General features: G+C 39.7%; 1 long non-coding RNA gene across 1 annotated transcript; it reads left to right on the top strand.

Annotated features, from left to right (window-relative positions):
• The first annotated feature begins 2395 nt into the window (after positions 1-2395).
• On the top strand, positions 2396-6521 carry LOC119775817. The gene is made up of 3 exons (XR_005279705.1): positions 2396-2571; positions 2648-2713; positions 6485-6521. It is a non-coding gene; the product is annotated as an uncharacterized LOC119775817 (long non-coding RNA).
• The last annotated feature ends 18685 nt before the right edge of the window (positions 6522-25206 follow it).

The raw sequence follows: 25206 nt of genomic DNA, 5'->3' as shown, positions 1-25206 counted from the left end.
TAGTTTTATTTGATTAGAATAAACTTACTATAATAAGGTAAATTTTATATTATTCAGAAGGATGTTACAACAGTGCTCGTCAGAAGCATGTAGAATCATAATTGGCAAGAATGCATGAATTCTTACTTTGTCAGCTGAAAGACTGATATTTAACTTCCACAGATTCCAGGTAAGCTTAAAATGAACTAGGCTACTAGGAGTTATGTCCTTTCTATGTCTATCTTAATGCCAGATTAAATTATGATACACAATTGAAAATACATGTATACCCCCTTGAAATATTTTGTTCTTTCTTTTGTTAAACCTCACCCAAGTGATTTCTTCAGATGTCACCAATTACTTTCCATAATTCTGGCAGAGTTTTTACCACTCATCTGGGCACAAATGTTAATTCTTGGCTTTGACCAGGCCTTTAAGTTTTTTCGATTATTTAAAATAGAACAATGGTCAGCAGGAATGAAGGTCTGGGGTCCGTTTCACAAAGCAAATTTAACAAACCCAGATTCAAATCCTCAACTCTGAATTGATCTAGTCTAATGTCTGGAACTCTGAGTTGCTATGAATTAGTTCAATCAACTCTAAATAGTTCCACTTAGAGTTTAACACCTGCATAACATAACCTTATCTGGTGAGCCCCGATTCATTGAGTCACCATGACATAAACAATAACATCATAAACATCATAAAACATGAAATGCCTATTTAATGCCATTGTAATTAACTAGATTTAATCAAGATAAATTAACCTATTTAATCAACTGGAATCCCATTAGAGATTTCTATGCAGAAATGGAAAAAAAAAAGGATAATGTGTTTAAAAGCCAGAGAAACAGCGCTACAGCTGCAAAGGAGAGGAAGATGGCTAAGGAGAAGATTGTTAGTCATGACAATGTGTAAGTGGGCTACGGTAGGCCATTTTTACATTTCTTTTTTAAAAAAATCCTCTGTGTTGTTCCATTTGTAGATCACTAAAATAAGATTTTTCCTGTTCAAAATCACACTCCTAGAATGAACAGTAATAATATATTTTCTAAATTACATTTTTGCTGCAGAAACTGAAGCTTAGGAAGTAAAAATACAAAATGATTCTAGTAAGAATTACGTTTTATAAAATTAGAAATGTTTAATCCTTCTAAGTGGTTGTTTGACATTTATCAGCTTGACTGAATATGTATTTATGATATCTGAAATACATTTCTTCATTGCAAAAATAATAAGAATGCTGACCAGTAACAAAAGGAATATAGATATCTTAAAATGATTTCCAGAATGTTTATTCTAGATGTGAAGAATTATATTTTGTTTGAAATAGTCATTTTGACAAGTAACAAAATGTTTTCTCCGACATCAGGAATACATATTCAGTAAAAAATAATATATATCAAAATGGCTTGCTAAAGCCTGTTGACAATGAAAACATTACAGGTTTATTTCTTGAAGGGTAGTGTATCATGTATTCTATTTAGGTGAACTCACCCCTCAGCAGGTGAAAATTAAGTCTTAAGACGTTGACCAAAAAGGCTCATCATCTCACGGGGACCTCCTCAGCTTGATTCTTTCTTCTTTTTCACAGTAAATACTAAGTGGCTGTTTGCAGCCTCTTCTGAGGTTATCATCACAATAAATGGTCATTATTAGAGGTTATCAGTCCCAGAGAATGGCTTCAGATTGTAAAAGTAGACTCAGTAGGTTGTTATTACCAAGTGAATCCTAACCCTAAGATAAGTCCTTTTCCCCTTGTGGAATTAATAAATCTATTTATAAATAATCTGACAATAATTTTAGTAGTTCTTCATGTATTGTAAAGATAAATACATACAATAAAATTATGAGCATATCACACATACTAAACAATCCAAAATGAAGTAAATCTCATATCCTTTCAAATGAGTTTCAAAATCCGCTCCCTATAAATATTTAATTCTCTGTGAAAAAATTATAGAAAACTTAAGGTTTCCACTAAACCTTCTTAGAGAAATGGACCCATGAAGACCTGTCTTCGTCTTGAGACAAGTCTCAGCCACTGATCTGTCTTTATTCACTGGTTTGCCGATTGCCCGAAAAAAGTGAAGCCACCATCCGCCATGCTGGCAATCCCCCTCTCATGGCGACGAGTAGTAAAAACATCTATATGTGTAGCCTTTGGCTGCAAAAACAAGCAGTTTGCCGGCTGTGGGAAGTTGTTTCACAGGTAATTTCACAATCAGTGGTTGTACTAACTGAGAAAATACATATATACCGCAACGTATCTCATATTGTAGTATGTAGCGACATAAATACATAAATAGAAAGTGGAGTAAATAGAAAGTAATTCACAGTGAAATGTCAATGTAGTAACTCAATATTAAGTATATAATGCTGTCGTTTTTGTAGTATATATATATATATATATATATATTGTCAGGACTCAGCAGTTAGTGCCGTGCAGTTTTCTGCCTCTGGTCTCTCTACAGGTGACTGCAGTTGACAGGTGGGCGGGGTACACACCTGAGGCTCATTCAGCGGTGTGTGGCTGCATTATAAGAACAGCTCTCTGACAGCTGGAGGATGCCAGAGTGTTAACCTTGTGTGGTACGCCTCAGTTGGCCACTCTATTCTGACAGCTCAAGCGTTGCTTGCGTTAATCCCCTTCTCCTATGTCTCTCAGGTATCTTCACGCCCTGAATCTCACTCACTGCTCTGATAAGAAGGGATAATAAATAGAATTTAAAAGGTAACACTTCTCGTACAATTTTCAGTTCCCCCCTCAATGTGGATTGTGAACATTGTTTATAATAATTATTAATTTAAGCATGCATAATCTCAGTCTCGAAAATGTATTTTCACATTGTGGTTCAACTTTTTCAGCTATAAAAAGTGTTCATGGTTATATAAATAACTGAACACCTGAGCTATCTCTATAGTTATGCTGCTATAGGCTTAAAATCTATCTCTATTCTTCCATTTGTTAGTTTAATCTCTTAACCTTATGCTCTATCTGCTTTTACGAATTAAAGTAGCCTCATTTCTAGTTCCAATGGTGTTAAATAGGTACTTCCTGTTTCCTGTTGTCAAAAGGACTTATCAAATCTGAACTCCACTGATATTGCCTTTTTATAGTTATTAAATATGTGCTTAACTCTTAGTGGACCTTCTCAGAGTTGAATAGAATAAATCCAGCAGCTGTTGTGCAACTGAATACTTAGAGTTTCCAACTTTAGGCTATATCATTTCAGAGTTGAGGATTTTAGTCATTTAAACCTTCGTGAAACGGGCCTCCAGAACCCAGGACACTCTAACTAAAAGGCACAAGAGCTACAAAATGCATCACTGTTCAGCTCTTTCACTTCATCACATGAAACTTAGTTAAGCACCTAACTTGTGTTGACATGTTTCCTTGTTTCATGCCAGGTCCAATAGAAGATTAGCGAGAACATTGACATTCTCAGAACAACTTCCCACATTTTATAATACAAAAGAATATAGCCAAAAGAGCTTTCTATCAGACAGAACAAACTTTCAGAAAGAGTGAGTTATGATCAGTACAAGGTGAGAACACACAAGATCCACAGCAAGATCCATAAACACTAACTGGCAAGCTAAGCTGGCAGATACTCTCCAACCTCCTTTACTATCATAACACACACCCACACTCGCTCACACTGTGGGAAGTGTCCTAAGGACATGGATATAGGTCCTCCCTACTAAGTAACAGGGGAGGTGGTGGCCACCATGCTGCCTCATTGATTTATCCAACAGCTTGCTCCTGTTAGAGAACCCAGCTGTCTCTGTCATCTCAGCACACAGACACACATCAGTGTTGCCTTTCTTAAGGCACAGAATTCACGCACAAAATGTGCCCCATTCACATACACTCCTTTGTTGATACCCTGCCAACTGCTGCTTCTGTCACTCTACCCCATTTAATCTGTGCTTGGCCTAATGCCAGTGGTGCAGTGAGTGTCTGTGTGTGTTTTTGGGGAGTACAGGGAGGAGTCTGGAGCTTGTTCATTCTTAATGTCTGCCAGGAACCATTTTTACCTCATGCTGACTTTTTATTATGGCTGTGTGAGTACAGGCAGGCTCTACTGACCCATCACTTTTGCTGATGGTCTTTTTTGATGGAAAACTTAACTCCCCTGCCTGTCCCCATCTGTGTACTTCAGATATGAAACTGCTGGGAGATTTGTCTCTAATTTCTAAGTGTTTTCCACGGATTCCATATTGTTTTTTTATCATTAAGAACTGCTTTAATTTTCACAGTTAAAATACTTTTACTTCAGCTATAGTAACATAGAAACAACCTGCTTACATCCACTCACAGTGAATAGAAATATTATCGGGTTAAATATGGAGGCCATATTTAATACTGTTTCATATTTGGATGCGAGGTCGTCCTAATCATATTATAAGGAGGTGAGATCGCCAAGGTTGCACAATTACACATTCTCAGCAGCCTTTCACCCCTTTTTCACTTTCCTCATCTCTACCAAGTCACACAGATTAGGCTCTCTCACTCTATTCTCAGCAGAGGTTCAGGAATCACATGCTAAGCTTTGAACATGAAAGAGAAAGCTGAAAAACAACAAGAACAACAGATCACTTCATGTGTCTAGGAGTGTTTGTGTGTTTCTGCTAACTTGAAGGCATTTTTTTTAACTCACTGAGGAATCTTTTCTTCTAACGTGGCGTGTGTGCATAGTTACAATGTTATTTTGAATGTGTCTGAGTTTGTTTGTGGGGGTCCTGACTTTCATTCTTAGCTGTTGCCTTTACCTGTGTGGATCTATCAATGCGTATGTAGATATGAAAGCATGTATCATTGTGTGTTTGTGTAGAAAAACTCTTTAACAGGTTTACTGGCACCTGTTTGCCAAAATATCCTGAGTGAAGTAGGTATGTGTCTGTGTCAAGTCATTAAAACTTTGGTTTTCCTCAGCATGCGTCTGAAACCAAGTAATGGGGAAACTTTTTTTAAGCCCAAAGAGATGGAGTTTTTGAAAAAAATATTGCAAGAACATACAAGTCTGTACCTTAATTTTTTCTGCACAAGGCGCCTGTCTGTTCAGTTGCTCTTTATTGAGGATAAAGCCCTGCATGAACAGAATTTCAGGATGGGCTGGATGTACAATGTTGCCAGTGTAAATCTGACAGTTTTGGTGCACAAAAGAACCACCCAGCAAGGAGTTAGACAGAATAAAGCTTGCCATCAAAAGACTCCACAGGATGTCACTTAAAATAAGCCTCTGGATAAAACAAGAATGTAGATAAAGAATGCCATGCACATGACTAGCTCAGGTAAAATGGTTTTTCTATTTCAAAGTGAAACAATCTTCTCTCAGAAACCCACAAGCCCTTAGTATAAATTCAAATTGGATTCATTCAAAATGGATTCAAAAGTTTAGACACAATAATATGTACTTAAAGTATATGACGTGAAAGAAAAATCACACATGTAGCTTAATTGCACCATATAGTTCAGTTCTGTCAGTTATGAATAAAGTGGAATTTTCCATTTATTTCCCTCAAAGACTACAGTTCTTTTTTTGTTGATTCTTAAAATTCTGCTCCTGTACTCACCTTAAATGGCCAGGTGTTGAAGTAAGACTAAGACTAAAAAAAGAAATTGGTTTGAAACATCATTCTTTATTCATTGTTCTCTCTGTTATTTGAGGTTCTGTTTGTCTTTGATACAAATGAGGAATTTTTGTTGTTCTTTAAAATCATTTAAATTAGTTATATATTCAATTCAGTTTATTTTTATAGCACCAATTCACAACACATGTTATCTCAATACACTTTACAGAGACAATTCAACCAGATTATACAGATCATACAGATTGGAAGTTTTCTATATAAGGAAAACCAGCTGATTATATCGGCTTATTGACTCGAAGCAATCCCTCCCACCAAGCATGCTTGTAGCCACAATGGATAGGAAAGCTCCCTTTTAATAGGAAGAAACCTCCTGCAGAACCAGGTTGATTGTGACCGACCATCTGCTAATGCTGACTGGGGTTCGAGGACGCAGGAGCAGGGATAGAAAAAGAAGAATAGATACAAAAGGCAACTGTCAACCGACTCAACCGACGGCCCTGTTTATGAAATACACAGTCAGGCAGACAAGCTCCAAGTCAGCTCCAATGTCAGAGGCTGAAGAGAGCACATCCAGCCAGTCACAGTAGGACCAGGACTACACTGAAGAAAAGGGCAAGCTCCAACATATAGTCAATAAACAAAGGTGTTGATGGTAGCAGCTCAGCTGATATTTCTCTCCAGGATGGTGTTACAGCCAAACAGGAACAGACCAGATGAAGCTACCATGATGAGGAGAGAGCATAACTGTAGAGATTTAACTAACAAACACTGCGGACTGAGAGAATAGAGATGGAATGAAGCACAATGATGAAAAGAGGTCCTTATGTCCTCCAGCAGTCTACGCCTATTGTAGCATAACTATAGAGATAGCACTGTTGGGAGCTGGAGAAATCCCATCTTTCTCCAGCAGAGTCTGCCGTGGATCCTCTGAGGGAGCCTCCTGCACAGCTGCAGCTCGTCAAGATCATCAGAGGATCCACTACATAAGCTGTCTTCAGACCTTGCCTCAATGCCGCAGTGTTGTTCCAGTTGGTCAGCTCTAAAGCCTAGATCCTCAGTGTATCTCCATGACTTTGAATCCAGTCTGGATTCTAACTACTGTCTCTGTTTTCCAGGAAACCCGTGCCTCCTCTGTGAGAACTCTGGAAGAGCTAACCTGCCAAGCCGACCCTCTGAGCCAAACCCTGAAGATTCACAGAGAACCCCCAAGCAGCTCAGGACTAGAGCTGGGAAATCTAAGCCAAGGTCTGTTCAAGCTAAGACGTGAGACGCTGAAGCAGCAAACGGACTCTGCTGACGAACCCTTCTCCAGAACCAACAGTGACTCTCCCAAGGTTAACCTCAAGATCCCTCAAGGTACAATCAGTGAACCTGTGGAAATCAAACCCTGTCAGCAGTCACTAACTGTGCTGTCTCTCACGCAGACTCCGGTGAACCAGTTTCCAGGCCCGAACCAGAATCAGTACATTCTGTTTGTTTTGTGCTTTAATAAACTGTTCAACTTTTCATCCTTGTGTCCGTCAGTGGTGTTCTGCATAACTGGGTCTCCTTCAGTGAACCCATCATGACAAGCTCAGATTAATCTGAGCCGCTCTAACTAATCTAAAAGCTTTATCCAAAAGGAAGTTGTAAGCCTACCCTTAAAAATAGACAGGGTGTTTGCCTCACAGACTAAAACTGGCAGTTGGTTCCACAGGGGAGGAGCCTGATAACTAAAAGAACTGTTTTCGATTTTACTTTTAGAAATTCATGGAGTCTAGGAGGGTACCTGGAATCTGCCCTTATAGGAGGTGGGTTTTGTTATGATCTTGGCACTAATGACTTGCTAAATTACTTACCTTTCACCAGTCTAACTCTGCCCGGTTTCTCATCCCTGCTCATCAGATCCACCTGCTCCTGACTCTATTTAAAATGCTTGCATCCAGTCATTAGAGCCAGATAATTCTTGTTCACTCTAGCCAGTGTTGAAAGCGTTTTCGGCTTTCCTTGGTGTTTCTGATTTCTTGATCTTGACTTGTTCTGCCTCTCAAACACCAAGCCTGCCTGTTCCAAACTGAACCATTTGCTTGAACTGTCTTTGGGCTCCTGGATCCCTGAGCCCACTTGTTTCTGTTCTGATCTGTTTGTCTGACCTGGCTTTGGTCCCCTGGACACCTGAGTTTGCCTGTTCTGATCTGGGCAGTGTCCACCACATCTTGTTGGCAGCCCACCGGCTGGATCCTACCTTTTTCCCTGGGCATGGTCTGAACTTGAGGTGGCGAAACGTCAAGATTTGAAGACGTTTCGCCACCTCTCTAGGAAGCTTTCTCAATTGAGCTTTCTCAATTGAGAAAGCTTCCTGTAGAGGTGGCAAAAACGTCTTTCAAATCTTGGAAACCAAGCCCAGTGGATATTTTTTGAAATTTTACGGAATGACTATGACCTGGATGACTGAGAACCTTCATCAGTGTTAGTGACTCTCCTTCATAATCTTCCTCCATACGATTTATATGGTCACTAACCTTTGTGTCTTTCCTGCAAATTTTCCAGAATCAGACACCCTAGCCGATGCTACTCAGATCCGCCAGTTTTGAATAAACGCTTGAGTAATCCCACTGTCTGTCTGGCTATGAATACTAAGTCCTCTGTTCTGAGTCATGATGAGGCTAGGATAGGAGAGATATGATCTCTCTTTTTAGTGTTCATCAGAGCTCTGGCTGCAGCATTTTGAATCTGCTTAAGGCTTTTAACTACAGTGTGTAGATTTTAGCTGAGTAGCATCAGCATAACAGAGGAAATTAATCCCCTGCTCTCTAATAATTATACCAATTGGGAACACATATAGTATAGAGAATTGGTCCTAGCGCTGATCCCTGTGTAACTCCACCGGTTATCCTGGAACATGAGGAAGATTTATCATTATCATGAACAAACCAAATATGATTTTAACTAGTGTAGTAGTGTTCCTTTAATTCCTATAAAATATTCAAGTCTTTATAAAAGAATAATAATATGACCAACTGTTGTGTTGTGTTGCTGTATTGAAGTAATCGAAATTAAGTAGCCTCAGTCTGGTTCAGCTTCAGTCCTTTCTTTTTATTCTCCGTCTCCTTCCCCTCCTCACTCACATACAGCAGTATCACATATCCATGTACCGAGCTCCCCCTACTGTCCTTTTGGTGCAATAACAGAACATAACATTTCCCTTTTCCTGAAGCAATTACTTACATGTAACATTTGCAGTGCATAACTCACAGCAGAAACTAAGTTTGTAACATTATCAATTTAAATGTTAACCATGAGGATTATAGTATGAACATTTACCTTTTGTATATATTTTTTGTTTATTTTACTTTAGTAGCACAGTAGTATATTTTTACTTGTCTTGCAGAACAATAAAACCAATCTGAACAGCAGTGATTCACATTCAGTTTCACTTTTCACTTTATCTTACAAAACCCGTCAACCATCTTGGTGCATTTCTGGGTCTCTGACTTCTTCGCGGTACAGCAGGAGATTCATTGCTGTTTCCCGGCAGAGCAAAGGTATCAAATACAGCGTCACTATTTTCTTCTGTACCAGCAATGATTTGTTTTGAGAAGTGTGCAAGTTTTGAAGCATTCCACTTGCGTCCGTCATTTAGTAAGAAAGTGTTTTGTCCAACTTTCTTCATGACAGTCCGTGGTTCTGTAAATCTGGAAGATCCTTTGGATACGTACCCTGGTCTGCGAATACGAACAGTGTCACCCACTTTTACTGTTGGTACTTTGGCTCTCATTTTCTTGTCTGTGTATTCCTTCATTTTATTTTCTTTCCACAGCACCATTCGCTTTAGGGTAGTACACACTGGACCTTAAGTGCTGTATCTCTCTCTCCTTCAGAAAAGTACTAAATGCATGAGAAGTAAACTGACAACCATTATCCGAAACAAGGTACATCGGATTACCTTCCCTACTGAACACAGCGGCTAAAAACCGAATTATAACCTCTGTAGTGACAGTAGAAGCGAATGCAACCTCAGGCCATTTGCTGTAGTAATCTGTAAGTACAATAGCATAACGGCAGTCCCATGCAGCATTTTCAAATGGACCTGTAATATCTATTGCAACTTTTTCCCATGGTTTACTAGGGAATTCAACCGGAGTAAGTGGAGCAGGAGCAGTTACTGCCACCTCATCACTGTATTGGCAGTTAACACAGGAAGCAATAACAGAATGTACAAATTTGTCCAATTGTGGCCACCAGAAAAGTTCACGCAGTCTCTGCTTGGTACGGACAATGCCTTGATGTCCTTCATGTGCTAAATCAACAACTCTGGCACGAAGCGAAGCAGGAACAACTAGTCGATCTGTCAATCTCAATACCAGTGAACCATGAACTGACAACTCATGTCGAACCTGAAAATATGGAGCAAGGTTCTCTGGAAGACCGTTTTTGCATCGGGGCCAACCTTTTTCAATCTGGTTGCGCAGTAGGGACAGTTCTGGACAGGTTTCACTGGCAGAAGTGAACTCTGGAAGAGAAATGGCACACAATGACTCTTTAAAAACAGCTGCAATCATGTCAGGTTCCTCTGTTGTCTCGGGTTCCACAGTTAGTGGTAATCTGGACAGGCAGTCAGCAGTAACGTTTTGGTGTCCTGGGCGGTAAGTGACGTCATACGTGAAGCAGAGTAGTCGAGCGGACCATCTGGCAATCCTTAGTCCAGCACGGTCAGAACCTTTAGAGGTGAGTAACGTTGTAAGTGCTTGGTGATCTGTACGGAGAACAAAGTGACGACCCCATAGATATGTTCTCCACCTTTCCACAGCCCAAACACAGGCAAGAGCTTCTCGTTCGACAGTGGAGTACTTGCGCTCAGTAGAAGAAAGAGTCCTGGATGCAAAAGCGACAACTCTCTCACTTTGATCCGAATGCAATTGAGTTAACACTGCGCCCAGTCCATAATCTGAAGCATCAGTGGTAACATATGTTGGTAACTCAGGATCATACAGAGCTAAGGCAGGACTGTTGACTATCAGTTCTTTAAGTGTAGTGAAGCTAGATTGTGCTTCTGCTGTCCATTTGAAGCTTAAATCTGTGGAGTCTCTGAGCACCGCACGTAGTGGCTCACTAACAGTTGCAAAATCTGGAATGAACTTACTGTACCACGATGCAAGACCAAGGAAAGATCTCAGAGAAGATGTGCCGTGTGGAGCTGGTGCATGAATGACAGCAGTGACCCTATCCTGATCTGGTTGAAGGCCTTCTTTTGAAATAGTGTGACCCAGGTATTTTAGTGAAGGTTGATTGAATTTACATTTATGCATGTTTAGCTTAAGTCCAGCATCAGTCAAGGCTTGAAGCACTCTCCTTAGATTTTCATCATGTTCCCTTTGTGTAGAGCCATAACAGATGATGTCATCCAGGTAAGCTTGAACACCTGGAAAACCTTTCAGGATAATTGACATCATTTTCTGAAACGCTGATGGGACAGAAGCTAAGCCAAATGGAACTCTACAGAAACGAAAAAGTCCATCATGAGTGATAAAAGCTGTAATATCACAACTTTCAGGATGCAGAGGCATTTGGTAGTAAGCAGATGCTAAGTCAATTGTGGAAAAAACAGTAGCCCCCCGTAGATTTGAGAACAGTTCATCCATGTGTGGTAATGGATGGCAATCAGCAACAATAACTTTATTTGGCTCCCTTAAATCAACACACATACGTGGCTTTCCCCCATCTCTTCTTTGCGTCACGACTATGGGAGAAACCCAAGGAGAAGCATCAATACGCTCTATAATGCCCTTATCCTGGAGATCTTTGAGCTCCTCTGAGACAGCTTGTCTCACAGAAAATGGGAGTCTCCTCAGTTTTTGACGCACTGGAACAGCATCTGGCTGTATATGTACTTTGTGTATGAAGTTTTTAGCATAGCCAACTTCCTGAACCGACACTTCTGGAACATGGTCTGATACCGTTTCTGGTGCAGCATTTTGAACCGTAGGGGTGGGTGGAGTACCAGCAGTAACAACTTTTCGCCCTTCCAGTCTCATTTGTAATGCCTGAAACAAATCCAAGCCAAGAAGAGCAGCGCCTGACTCAACGACAACGAGAGTACCCACAGCTGAATGATTATCATGGGAAATTACAGCTTTTAAGCACCCTTTTACAGAAATTTTCTCTTTTGCATAACTAACAAGAGCAAATGTAGGTTCCGTTAGCACACATTCTGAAAAGCAGGTGCGGTAAATGTCCTCCGGAATAATAGACACCGATGAGCCTGTATCCACAATCAGCTCAACCTCTTTGCATCGGCCATTAACGGTGACTTGCACAGTGCAGAGGATCTTGTCTCGTACTGCATTATTCATGTAAAGGACTGTGGGCTCATTAATGACGACTTCACGTACCTCCTTTTGAGCCGAACAACACACTCGTGAAAAATGTCCCATTTTTCCACACTTATTGCATGTCATTTTAGCAGCAGGGCATGAAGGTTTGTTAGCAAGGTGGTTGAAAGATCCACAGCGGAAGCAGGAACGGCTACCAGCAGCTTTAGCCATAGCAAGAGCAGGATCCGGCTGCTTCTTCCTCGTGTCCCAGCGGCGGCTTGGTTTCGGTTGTTTTTGTACGGCCCTCACTGGAGCAGAAGCAGCAGCAGTAGCATCCGAAAGGACGTTAGCATCCCTTAATCCACTTTCAATTTGCTGCGCCAATGTAATAGCTTTAGCAAGTGTTAAGTCCGGTTCCAGTAATAATCTGTCTCTTATGCGAATATTAGCAACACGTTCGATTAATTGATCACGTAGCATTTGTTCCTCCATGTTCCCAAAATCACATGTAGCAGCCAACTCCCGCAAAGAAGCTAAGAATTGGTTTACCGTCTCATCTGTTCTCTGTGCTCGCTGTCGAAACTTGTGACGTTCAGCAATAACGTTCACCTTCGGCACAAAATGTTCTTTTAGGGCAGCAATAGCAGTATCATACGTGTCTCCAGCATTCGGCAGGGTGTAGAAAAGCCTTTGGCCCTCCGTACCGAGGGCATGAAGCAGAACCGCACGCTTCCTGGCATCAGGCCAGCCATCCCCCGACGCAGCTATCACCAACATGTAGTTGTCGAACATTTTCTGCCATGTTGTAAATGGTATCGCCGGTTCCCCCGGGCATGGCATGAATGGAGCAGGTAAAGGCACAGAAATAGACATCCTCGTCGCCAATGTTGTGTTGTGTTGCTGTATTGAAGTAATCGAAATTAAGTAGCCTCAGTCTGGTTCAGCTTCAGTCCTTTCTTTTTATTCTCCGTCTCCTTCCCCTCCTCACTCACATACAGCAGTATCACATATCCATGTACCGAGCTCCCCCTACTGTCCTTTTGGTGCAATAACAGAACATAACACCAACTGTATCAAAAACAGTGCTAAGTCAATTTTTTGAGGCCATGATAATATCAATAGCTACTTTCGCCAGAGCTGTTTCAGTGCTATGATGAGCTCTAAAGCCAGACTGAAACTCTTCAAAAAGTAATTATGGTGTAAGTGGTCAAACACTTGTTTGGCAACTCAAGACTTGTTTGGCAACTCAAGAATTTTAGATAAGAAAGGAAGATTTGATATAGGTCTATAATTGACCAAGTCAACTGGGTCAAGAGGCAGAGGCAGTAGAAAAATACTTGCAGAAAGCCTTATTACAAACTTCCAAAAGCTCAATGAGCATGCTACGGTGTTTGTACTTATGGGACTATTGGGTTAAATCTCTCTTAAACACAGACTGTAGTTGAATATGTCAAATTAAACTAAAATTGAGTATGGTAGTATTGGTATTCATGCTTCTTCAAAGTTGTTGTCTTGAAAATTATTTGGGATTGAATTGTCTTTAATTTGAACAAAAACATTTTTGGCAGTGTTATAAGACCTTCTATAGCCTTTTTATAATTAAATTGCAAGGTTCCAAGTTTTTCTACTGCTGAATTAATGATTATTTCAGAGAAGGCCCCGAAAATGGGGGTAAAGTCCTTTTTTAATTAAAACTAAAAGACTAATGGTAAGTACACAATTTACATGGTCATATCCTTTAATTTTCTGTTAGTCTGCTTTTTTTTGGCAGTTTTAGTAATTATTATTCTGTTTGAATTTTTAGAATAAAACCAGAGACCATGCACCTAAAATGGACATTCTTATGCTGACATAGTGGTGGCCAGAGCATCTCCAGCATCAGATTATATGGTAATGCTGTAAACTGTGAGTAGGCCAAGAGGTTGACTGGGGGATTTTGAGTGAGACACTTACTGGCTAACTTTTAGATAAAATGGGAAAGACGACAGAAGCCCTCTGGCTTTTTAGTGGGTTCTTCCCTGAATGGAGGAAACGTAAGGGCCTAATACAAGGTGAGATCTTCCTCTGCAATTTGTACTTGTACTAATGATTTCAATAAACATGACTGGATTGTATTCTTTTAATGCTTAAACATGTTTCCTCCTTTGTGGACGCTATCTGAGAAACAATTCCTCGAAGATCTGGACAAGGTAATGAAATGGTGAAACTACAGGATAAAACATTTCCTCTGCACCTTTTTGGCCCTGTTGTACAAATAGAGCACTGTTTTAATGCCTTAATCTGAGCAATCCCTCACCCTGCGTATCCATTAAGCCCCGAATGCTAAACATGTCATAATCCTTCATGTGTAAAAATTGGTTAATAAAACTGGTTTCTTGAGATAATTTTAATAAAGCACAAATGAGATACATTTAATAAAGCACATGTTTACAGTACATCAGATCTCAGTCCATAAAGAAATAATTCATATCTAAAGACAATACATTGTTTTTGTCCTTCTTGGAAGATTTTTAGAAATGGTTTTGTTTAGTAGCCCTCATAAAACTCTTTTAAGGTTGGTGTTAGAGATAGAGGGTGGCTCTCATTCCTCTCAACAGTTTTGCACTCTTATTATAGCGTATTTGATTTGAATGTAGTGTGTTTCTCTAGGGCTAGAGTAACTTCATATTCTCTATCGACATCACTTCTACTCCCTCAGCTACAAACAGCTTTGATGTACAAGGTCTGCTAAACATTTTGAAGTCTGCATGACATTCCATCAAAGCATGTTTTGTGCCATGGCACTAACTGCCAATTCTCGTGCTATATTTGCTTTTCCTTGACAGCATACAAGTGTCAAAATAGAGAGGGAGAAACACTTATTGATAGCTGTTAAAATAAAAAAAGCTTAAGGGAGAAAAATTCTGGCCCAGCTGTCAAAAACTGAAGTTTAGGAAAAAAGGGGACAGCCCCAGATTTTAACCAAAAATGCGAAGACAAAGAGTAGGCAACATCTATAACTCCAGCAATGGGGCATCATGAGGGCCTCCTCCCCATAGGATGAAGGACAAAAGAAATGAAATAATTGAAAAGGTTTGAGTGAATAGGAATGATATGACAGGCAGTAAAAGTGATTTAAATAGAGTGTCTTTATATTAGTAAAAAGGTATTGTGTTCTCTGAGGTTAGCTTACCTACCCTGCAATGGCACCAACACCTTTCTTCTCATAAGCTCACTCAGCTTGAATCTGGTATTCATCATTTGTTTTCTTCTTATAAAAGAGATGAGAGCATGTTGTTAAACAATATATTTATTCTTAGCGTACAACCTGTGTGATAGTCAATGAAACCATGGAAACAGTTAGCTATATAAGAGCATTACTTTTAAAATAGATTGTACCCATTTGGCTTAGGTGAAGTCTGTTCCCATCGACGAGTACAATGTTATCATATTTAAATCTTTGCGACAGTAAGGTACTGTGTTGCAGAAATACACAAGCATCTGTTATTCACATATCAGGACCTTTATAACAAATAAGTTGTTGTACTCTGATGATGTCATAATACAGTACAAATAATTACAATTCATGAACAGTGGTCCAATATATATATATATATGTATAATTTCAGGAATTAAAAGAAAACATAACATTTGCCTACGCATTCAATTTCCACTTTGGTCCAATAAATAAATGCATTAAATCTATGCTTATACTCAGAGATGGGAAGTAACTAAGTACAAATACTTCGTTACTGTACTCAAGTAGATTTTTCTGATATTTTTACTTTACTTTACTACTTATTTTTATGGCGACTTTTTACTTCTACTCCTTACATTTTTACACAAATATCTGTACTTTCTACTCCTTACATTTTAAAAAATTGGCTCGTTACTTTAGTTTTGAATCATTTCAATGGAGTTACCGTTATTATTTTTCACGTCATCAATACCAAATTCAATCTAATTGGATGGGAATCTACGTTGCATTTGACGCACCACTACAAGATGAATCGACAGATTCTGCGGTATTCATTCGCGGCATATCATTGCAGCTTGGTGGCGGTGGCGTTAGCATAGTAGCATGGACGACGAGATGATTGAAAATGAACACAACGGAGATCTAGTCCTATTGGCAGACATCCATTTAAAATGTAGGCAACGGCATGAAAAAAGTGGTTTCTACTTTTACTTTTATACTTTAAGTAAATTTACAAGCCTGTACTTTGTTACTTTTACTTGAGTAAAGAAGTTTAATCAGTACTTCCACTTTTACCAGAGTATTTTTTAACACAAGTATCTGTACTTTTACTCAAGTATGGAAAGTGAGTACTTTTGCCATCTCTGCTTATACTGTACAGCTAAAATGATCAGTATCCTTTTGAATCTAAAACATCTGCTTATTTTTATTGTTACCTTTTAAGGACTTTTTCTTGGTTTCAATATTATTCAGTCTTAAAGCTTAAAAGCAAGCAAACAGATAAGAGTACTGAAATACAAAATTTGACCTGTTGGAGGACATTTTACTTAAGGCACAGTGTTTTCCTAGCAATGAAAAATGTTTTTAAAAAGAACCTGAAGAATAAACTGAAGAATATAAGCCTTTTTTTTCATAGCACTTTAATGTGCTCATGTCAAAAGTATGAGAAATGAGAATCTTCATCGTCCTGGTTGACGAAATTAACACTGCAGTGCATATATATCAAGTGGGGAACACTTGAACATAAACATAAACAAGTAATAGCAATCTGTTTTACAGAAAAAAAACCAAAAGCAAAAAAACAAACAAAACAGAAGTACTATTAACTGAAGATAAACTTTGTACAAACATTTCAAGAAAAGGTTTACTTAAATCATGGAATGCTCTAAAAAGTAGAGAAAATGGATAAAGGCAATGAGTGATCCTTTTTTATCTTAAAAAATATTTTGGACGAGGATGTTTATATTGGACAATGTGGGACACGTGGGGTTGTTTAAATTCCCAAGTGAACTTACCTTCACCGTCCCAAGAGCATCCACTGATATCTGGATGACATTCCCACAAATGGTCTCCTCTCTACTTTCTACACCATCAAACTGTAATCTTCTGCACTGCCTGTCAGCTCAGCACCACCATCATCTCATTACTTGATTAATTCCTCATGTTCTGTGAACCAAACAACCTATTTCTCACTTACCTGATTCCTCCGAGAACACTGTAAGAAAGGTCCATAAATTCACAGTGTAAAGTAGTGTATTTATTTGAATGAATTTTCCATAATTTGTTTTTACTGTACAGCTATTTATAAGAGCTGTATAGCAGGGACGTGGCTAGACCTATTTTAGGGTGGCTGAAGTCATCCCTTCGTTGGTATTAGCCACCCCATAATTATTTTGCGATTTTTATTGTTATTTTTTTATTTATTGATTTTTTTTCCATATAACCCCAAACAATTGCAGTAAAGCACTGAAAACGAGCCACCAAGAAGGCAAGTTAATCTGAAGATAAGTTCCTGTTAGTTTATTTACAAACACAATTATTTATACAATTATTAATATCGTTAGGATATTCATTTCCTTCATTGGCTCCGCGTCCAGCGTCACGTCACGTGGTACACGGCCATCAACTGGACCATAGCAGCTGTGCAGTGCAGCAACAGCGCGCCCTTTGAATCTCCACACAGTCATCGAGCTTGATTAGGAAAGTTATGGTTGCGTGCAGATACATACGGTGAGTTTGCCATTTGATGTCAGCGGTTTACATTTTCTTCACTTTACCTGGAGTGAGGAAAGAGACAATATAGGCCTAATAGCTTGTCTGATTCAGTAGGAATTACGTTACCATGGTGAACAAAGTCAGTGGTGTGGGAAAACACGATGTTGTTGTAGCCTACTAGCATCATTATAATAGTTTTGTCACAGGAGCAGTGATGGGCAGTAGCGCCGCTACATGTAGCGAAGCTATTAGTTTAACTACATTTTCAAGTAGCTTGACCGTAGCGTCGCTGCTTTATTTATCAAGTAACTTTCCTGTAGCGACGTTATTGTTTTGATCAAGTAGCGACGTAGCGTCCACAAACGCTACAAAATCCAGGGCAAAACTAAGAAATGAAACCAGGTTTTCTATTTCTAAACAACAATCAGCCACAAAACTACTGTAAATAGCAGTTTCAGCTGACGCTTTATAAGTGGCGTAGTAGCACAGGCACACTCCGTAGGGTTAAACAAGCGCACCTTTTCCGAGGCTGTCGTTCTATTGGCTGGAAAGGTTGCTAGGCAACGATCCAACTGCAGTCTGAGAGAGCAAAACAAATCCGCAAGCAGAGCGTAACTGAGACCCGTGCAGAGCGGAGATGGAGGCAAGCGAGAGGAAAAAATATCTGTGATAATATAGAAAATATCTGTTTAAATCTGAGAGAAGAAACAAAGATTTTTGAGAGAAGAGAAAATATTTGAGAGAGAGCGCATGTTTTGAGTGTGAGCATTATAAGTTTTGAGTGCAAGAAGATGAAATTCTTTTCTCTAATTGAAGTTATGTGCTCTTGCATTATGGCAGGATAATTCTCCCATATCTATGTGCCACCAGTCTGATAGGGCGACACTGTGTGATATGGTAGTGCTTCCTTGGGTTGACTATAGTTCTAAGTTGTACGTTTCATATACTGTTGATTTTGTGTTTTCATTAATACATTGTACTTAAAAATACTTCCTTTATTTGCATTAAAACTTTGTCAGACTGATGTGAAAAAGTCTCAAGGATATCCTTCTTTGCAATGATGCTATTGCCTATTGCCTACTGTCCATTTATGCAACTTGTATTTTGTGGTTAAACTTTAGATTAAGCAGAAATCTATCAAAGATAATGCTGCATTTATTGTTAAGTTCCTCACATATATGTGTTTCTCTCTGTGCCAGGTGTAGAGAAAGACATGCCAAAGTCCAGGTCACACACACACACCAAGCACACACACAGAAACAGGGTTATTGCAAAGCAGACAGGGGTTCCTGACAGGTTGTGGGTGCAGGGGAGATGGGGAAAGATGAATGGCCAGGTTAAGGGTTTATGAAGATGTTGGGAGTCTGTTGGTTAGACAACTGTCTTCTGTAGAAGGTTTCCATTATGATGAGTGGCGAACCACTTGCCTTCTTCCATTTATGCAGTAATGCATGGCACCTACCATTTACTCTTTGTAATTTAGCACATTTTAACTGGTGTAGTTTAGTTGGTGAAGTAGCATTAGTGAGGGAAGTGTTTCCCAGGTATGTTGCTCTTAAAATAATGAATTTATAGACAGCGCCTTAGAAAGTGCACTGAAAAAATTTCGGCGCGCGCTGCGCGCGCGCAATATCTTACCTAGGGGCTAAGCCACCCATGTCTCTCAAACCTAGTGACGGCCCTGCTGTATAGTAAGAGAGTTCTGACAACTCCACTTATGACATGGGCAACATTTTAGAGTAATTTACATCAGAGAACATTTAGAGGGAAAAAAATCTTGTAGAAAAACAGATAAGATTTTTTTTTCTTTTTTGTCATACATGTATGTGCCCTCATGTCACCTACCTGTTAAGTGCTACGGCTAGTGTTTTTCCAAAGCAGTTTCTCTAAATTGGATAGTTCTTTTGTTACGTAATCACCTTCATGAAATACCTAAAAAAAGATTTGGAGATCAAATGGGAGCATACAGACAGAGATGGTAATTCTTAAAAGAGAAAGCTCTGGATTGTCCTTAGAACGCTGTGTATTTTATTAGAATGCAGCCAGTGATGCCTCATCATTTACAAAAAAAATTAGATATTTCTTCAATAGCTTCCAGGTCATGTGACCAATCAACCCAAATTCTTTGTGAAATTGTTTTACTACATTAGCTTGATGAGGCCCACTTATTTGTATTCCATTTTAGGCTTTTGTATATTTTTTTAAAATTTTTTATTACAAAAATAATTGATATTTCTTCAATAGATTCCTGGTCATGTGACCCACTGACTCCAAATCTATGTCAAATTGTTCTACTACTTTAGCCTGATAAGGCGCACTTATTTTTATTCCATTTCCAACCTTTGTATATTTTTGCCTTACTGTGCGGGAGGAAGCATACTGTCGAGTTCGGTCCCTCTGTCTAGTTTAAATAAGAACAGGAACAGGTGAATCTGATGAGTGATAATGAAAACCGCGTGGGGCTAGGCAGGTGAATGAAATAAACCAATAACCCAGTCATCAGTGCCAAGATCGTGTCATGCGATTACCCCTGGCAACCACATAGCATGTTCTGTCAAGGTCTCCCTGTCTTCAATTCTCAATAGAAGCATTCACAGAAAATTAAATATCACCACAAGGTTCTTAGATGTCCTGTCATTTAGAAAGTTGTCTTTATGAGCACTACCTTTTCCCCCTAACACTCTATCACATACATCCACAACCTTATCCTCCTCACTTTGGGGCAAGACATAGACATATTCAAGTAGTATTTAAAAGAGTTTTCCAATAAATTAAAAACAATGCAGTAGAGTTGGTTTCCAAGTTTGAAGACGTTTCGCTTCTTATCCAGGTAGCTCTGTCAATTCAAGATGTCAGGAATAGGGTGGAGTTTGAGGTTTTATACAGTAGCCCAACAACCTTGTTTTTGTTTTTGAAGACAAATTAAGTTACAATTTGCATGTGAAAAATCTTCAAACTTGGAAACCGGGTCCAGTGGATTGTTTTTCATTTTTTTGGAATGACTATGACCTGGACGACTGAGAACCTTCACCAGCTTAAAAGAACTTTATATCATTAAAAACCGATTGATATTTGGAATGACAATTTTATATGTAGTAGCAAAACATTGAAACAGCACCTTAGTATCTATTGTGTTATATAAAAAAGAATCAAAATGAGTAGGTACCGCATGAGATGATGCACAATAACCAGTATGGTATTAGTTATCCAGAAAGAAACAAATCATTAAAACAGCTTTGTATTTCTTAATATGCTAGGGTGTATTCCGACCTGTCAAAAGTAGGTACACCTTGTTTTCCCTGTTGGTCCAAAACTTTTGGGCAGGTGTTAATGCACTCAAACCAACCTAATGAGGGGATAGAGATTTTATTAGGAGTCGAAACTATGGACTCTAGTGTGGTTTCAAGTGTGAATATATAACTGTTGCCTAGTAACGCTGCTGCCAACATACAACATGCAGGATACATTCTGTGAGGCAGTTTCCAATTTGAAATGAAATCTAAAAAAACTACATTAAACAAGCTTGTCTTTTAACCCACGATTATTTTGCAGCTTTAAGAATTGTATAACAATGTATGACAAACAACATGAGGGAACAAAGAACATGAGGGATGTGTGGAGTGGGATGAAAACCATCACAGGGTTCCAGAAGTCCACTGGTTTGGGGTTGGAAGGGTGCGTGGACCGGGCCAATGAACTGAACTTCCACTCTTCCTCCATACAGACCCCCTGTCTGCTTTTCACCACCACAATCCACATCCACTGACTCCACCTGTTAGGGTTGTTAAGTTTCCCCAACTTTAACCTATAAAGAAATAAACGAAGACAGTGTAAGATTTTTCCTGACCGGGCTTTGCAAAGGGAAAATACACAGCTTTGGGATCTCTCTGTGCACTTTCGTCTTGCTCCACGCTTGCAGGCTTTTTTATTGAGCAGTCAACACATTACAACAGCAGGTGTTAGTTTCGTTTACGCAATCTGTTAGACATAGAATGAACTTTTAAGATAGGGAACATGTCTGGTTTCAGTATACGCTTTTAAAAAAGGTGTCGGGGGTCATGAACTTCCCTTTCTGTGTTTCTCAAATAAAAAACAGGAAAGCTTTCTTGCAAAACATTTGACCGTCTTATGACCTGCATACACTGTTTCCACTGGACAGTAACATAGCACAACAAATGATTAAAAGCAATATAAAAGATATAAATGAATAAAATGATAAAAACAACAGAAATCATAAAACAACAGAAATCATAATACCTCCAACACCACCCCTCCCCCCTGCTTCACATCATGTCCTCCACAACACTAGGACCTCAACCCTCCCCCTACAGTTACCTCTACAGTGTCCTTCACTCCTGACCTGGTGAGAAGACAGCTAACCAGACTCCACTCTGGCAAAGCTGCGGGCCCCGATGGTGTACTCCCCTGGGTGCTCAAAGCTTGTTCCAACCAGCTGTGTGGAATATTCAGCCTAGTCTTCAGTCTGAGCATGCTCCTCCAGAGAGTACCCATGCTGTGGAAGACGTCCTGCCTCGTTCCGGTGCCAAAGACGTCACGCCCTAGCGACCCTCAGGACTACAGACCGGTAGCACTGACGTCCCATATCATGAAGACCTTTGAGAGGCTAGTCCTGGAGCACCTAAGGCCCATGGTCAGGCCCTTCACTGATCCACTACAGTTCGCCTACCAGCCCCACCTGGGAGTTGAGGACAGCATCATCTTCCTGCTGAACAGTCTACAATCACCTGGACAAGCCGGCAAGCACTGTGAGAATCATGTTCTTTGATTTCTCCAGTGCCTTCAACACCATCCGGCCGGCTCTACTAGGTGAGAAGATGACTGCGATGCAGGTGGAGGCCCCCATCATGTCCTGGATTGTTGATTACCTGACGGACAGACCACAGTATGTACGCCTACAGAACTGTCGGCCAAAGCCGACTATTCTTCCTGAGGAGGCTGAAGTTCTTTTACATCTGTGGGATGATGCTGAGGATGTTTTATGAATCTGTTGTTCCTAGCACGCTCTTCTTTGCTGTCACATACTGGGGCAGTGGGCTGAGGGTCGCTGAAAACAACAGACTGAACAAAGTGATCAAGAGGGCCGGTGATGTTGTGGGGGAGCAGCTGGACACCCTGACCACCGTGGCAGAGAGGAGGATGCTGTCCAGGTTTCAGTCCATATTAGACAATGACTCACATCCTTTCCACGACACACTGGTCCAGCAGACGAGCTCCTTCAGCAATTCAATTTTCAATTCATTTTATTTATATAGCGCCAAATTCACAACACATGTCATCTCAAGGCACTTTACAGTTCAACCAGATCATACAGTGAAATTGATACAAAGTTTTCTATCTAAGGAAACCAGTTGATTACATTGAATCATTGACTCAAATACAATCCCTCACACTAAGTATGCTTGTAGTGACAGTGGAGAGGAAATTCTCCCTTTTAACAGGAAGAAACCTCCAGCAGAGCCAGGCTCAGTGTGAGCGGCCATCTGCCGAGGCTGACTGGGGTTCAAGGAGACAGAAGCAGAGATACAAAAAGCAGCTGTAAAAGGCGGCCCCATCCAGGAAACACACAGCCAGGCAGACGAGCTCCGAGCCAGCTCCCATGCCAGAGGACGAAGAGAGCACATCCACTCAGTCAGAGAAACAGGACCACACTAGAAAACAGGCCAATCTCCAGCATCTATAAACAAGGGTGTTGATGGAAGCAGCACAGCTGATGTTTCTCTCCAGGATGGTGTCACAGCCAAACAAGAACAGACAAGGCAAAGCTACTCTGAGGAAAAGCAGAGAGAGCAGAACGTTAGTGATTGAACTAACAGATTCTGTAGAATAGGAGAATAGAGAGAGAATGAAGAAGAATGATGAAATGGGGGTCCCTATGTCCTCCAGAAGTCTAAGCCTATAGCAGCATAACTATAGAGATAGCTCAGGATAACCTGACCCACCCTAACTATAAGCTTTATCAAAAAGGAAAGTTTTAAGCCTAGCCTTAAAAGTGGGAACATAAGGAACAATCAGATCTCTGATATAAGATGGAGCTTGGACATTTATGGCTTTATATGTGAGAAGGATAATTTTAAATTCTATTCTGGATTTAACAGGAAGCCAATGAAGAGAAGCCAGGATAGGAGAGATGTGATCTATCTTTTTAATTTTCATCAGAACCCTGGCTGCAGCATTTTGGATCAGCTGAAGGCTTTTAACTACAGCTTGTGGACTTCCTGATAGTAAAGAATTACAATAGTCCAGCCTTGAAGTGACAAATGCATGGACTAGTTTCTCAGCATCACCCCTGGACAGGATATTTCTAATTTTTGCAATGTTCCTCAGATGAAAGAAGGAAATTCTAGAAACCTCTTTGATATGGGATTTAAATGACAGGTCCTGATCGAAAATAACACCAAGATTTTTTACTTTATTATCTGAAATCAGTTTAATCGCATCCAAATGAAGTGACTGGCTAATCAGCTTCTTTTTCAAAGACTCTGCTCCAAAGACTATAACTTCTGTTTTGTCTGCATTCAGAAGCAGAAAGTTAAGAGTCATCCAGGTTTTTATGTCTTCAAGACATGCCTGTAATTTATGTAATGGGTTAGCTTCATCTGGATTTATAGACAGATATAGCTGGGTATCATCAGCATAACAGTGAAAATTTATCCCATGCTGTCGAATAACTCTACCAATTGGGAGCATGTATAAAGTAAAGAGAATTGGTCCTAGCACCGATCCCTGTGGTACTCCACAGGTAACCTTTGAGCATGTTGAAGATCTATCATTAACATGAATAAACTGAATTCTATCAGATAGATAAGATTTAAACCAGTCTAGTACTGTTCCTTTAATTCCAACAAAATATTCAAGTCTTTCTAAAAAAATATATTGTGGTCAACTGTATCAAATGCAGCACTGAAATCCAACAGGACGAGCACAGATACAAGTCCATTATCTAAGGCCATGAGAATATCATTAGTGACTTTCACCAGAACTGTTTCAGTGCTATGATGAGCTCTAAAGCCAGACTGAAACTCTTCAAAAAGTTCATTAAGGTGTAAGTGATCGCAAACTTGTTTGGCAATTACTTTCTCAACAATTTTAGATAAGAAAGGAAGATTGGATATAGGTCTATAATTGACCAAGTCATCTGGGTCAAGAGACGGTTTCTTAAGCAGAGGTTTAATTACAGCAACCTTAAAAGCTTTAGGTACATATCCCTGTAACAGAGTTAGATTAATCACATCTAAAATGGAGGAGGAGATAAAAGGGAATACCTCCTTAAATAACCTGGTTGGAACTGGATCTAACATACAAGTTGAAGGCTTAGATGAAGACAATAATATTGCTAATTCAGAAAGTTCAATTGGATCAAAGCAGTCTAAACCTGGTTCAGATTCCTCAGGTACAATCGCAGATAGAGGAGTGCTTATGATCTTATTTTTAATAATATCAATGTTATTTATAAAGAATCCCATAAAATCATTGCTGCTAAGAGCAGGTGGAATGGACGGTTCAACAGAGCTATGGCTCTGGGTGAGTTTGGCAACTGTATTAAAAAGATATCTAGGATTATTCTTATTCCCCTCTATTAATGAGGAGAAATATGCTGCTCTTGCTTCAAAACGGGTCCTCTTATACAGCAGTAAACTATTTTCC

This window comes from Cyprinodon tularosa, unplaced genomic scaffold (genome assembly GCF_016077235.1).
Source record: "Cyprinodon tularosa strain WSP-4 unplaced genomic scaffold, ASM1607723v1 ctg899, whole genome shotgun sequence".
NCBI classification, from domain to species: Eukaryota; Metazoa; Chordata; class Actinopteri; order Cyprinodontiformes; family Cyprinodontidae; genus Cyprinodon; species Cyprinodon tularosa.
Note: the sequence above shows the minus strand (reverse complement) of the source record. Positions and strands in the feature narration are given on the sequence as shown.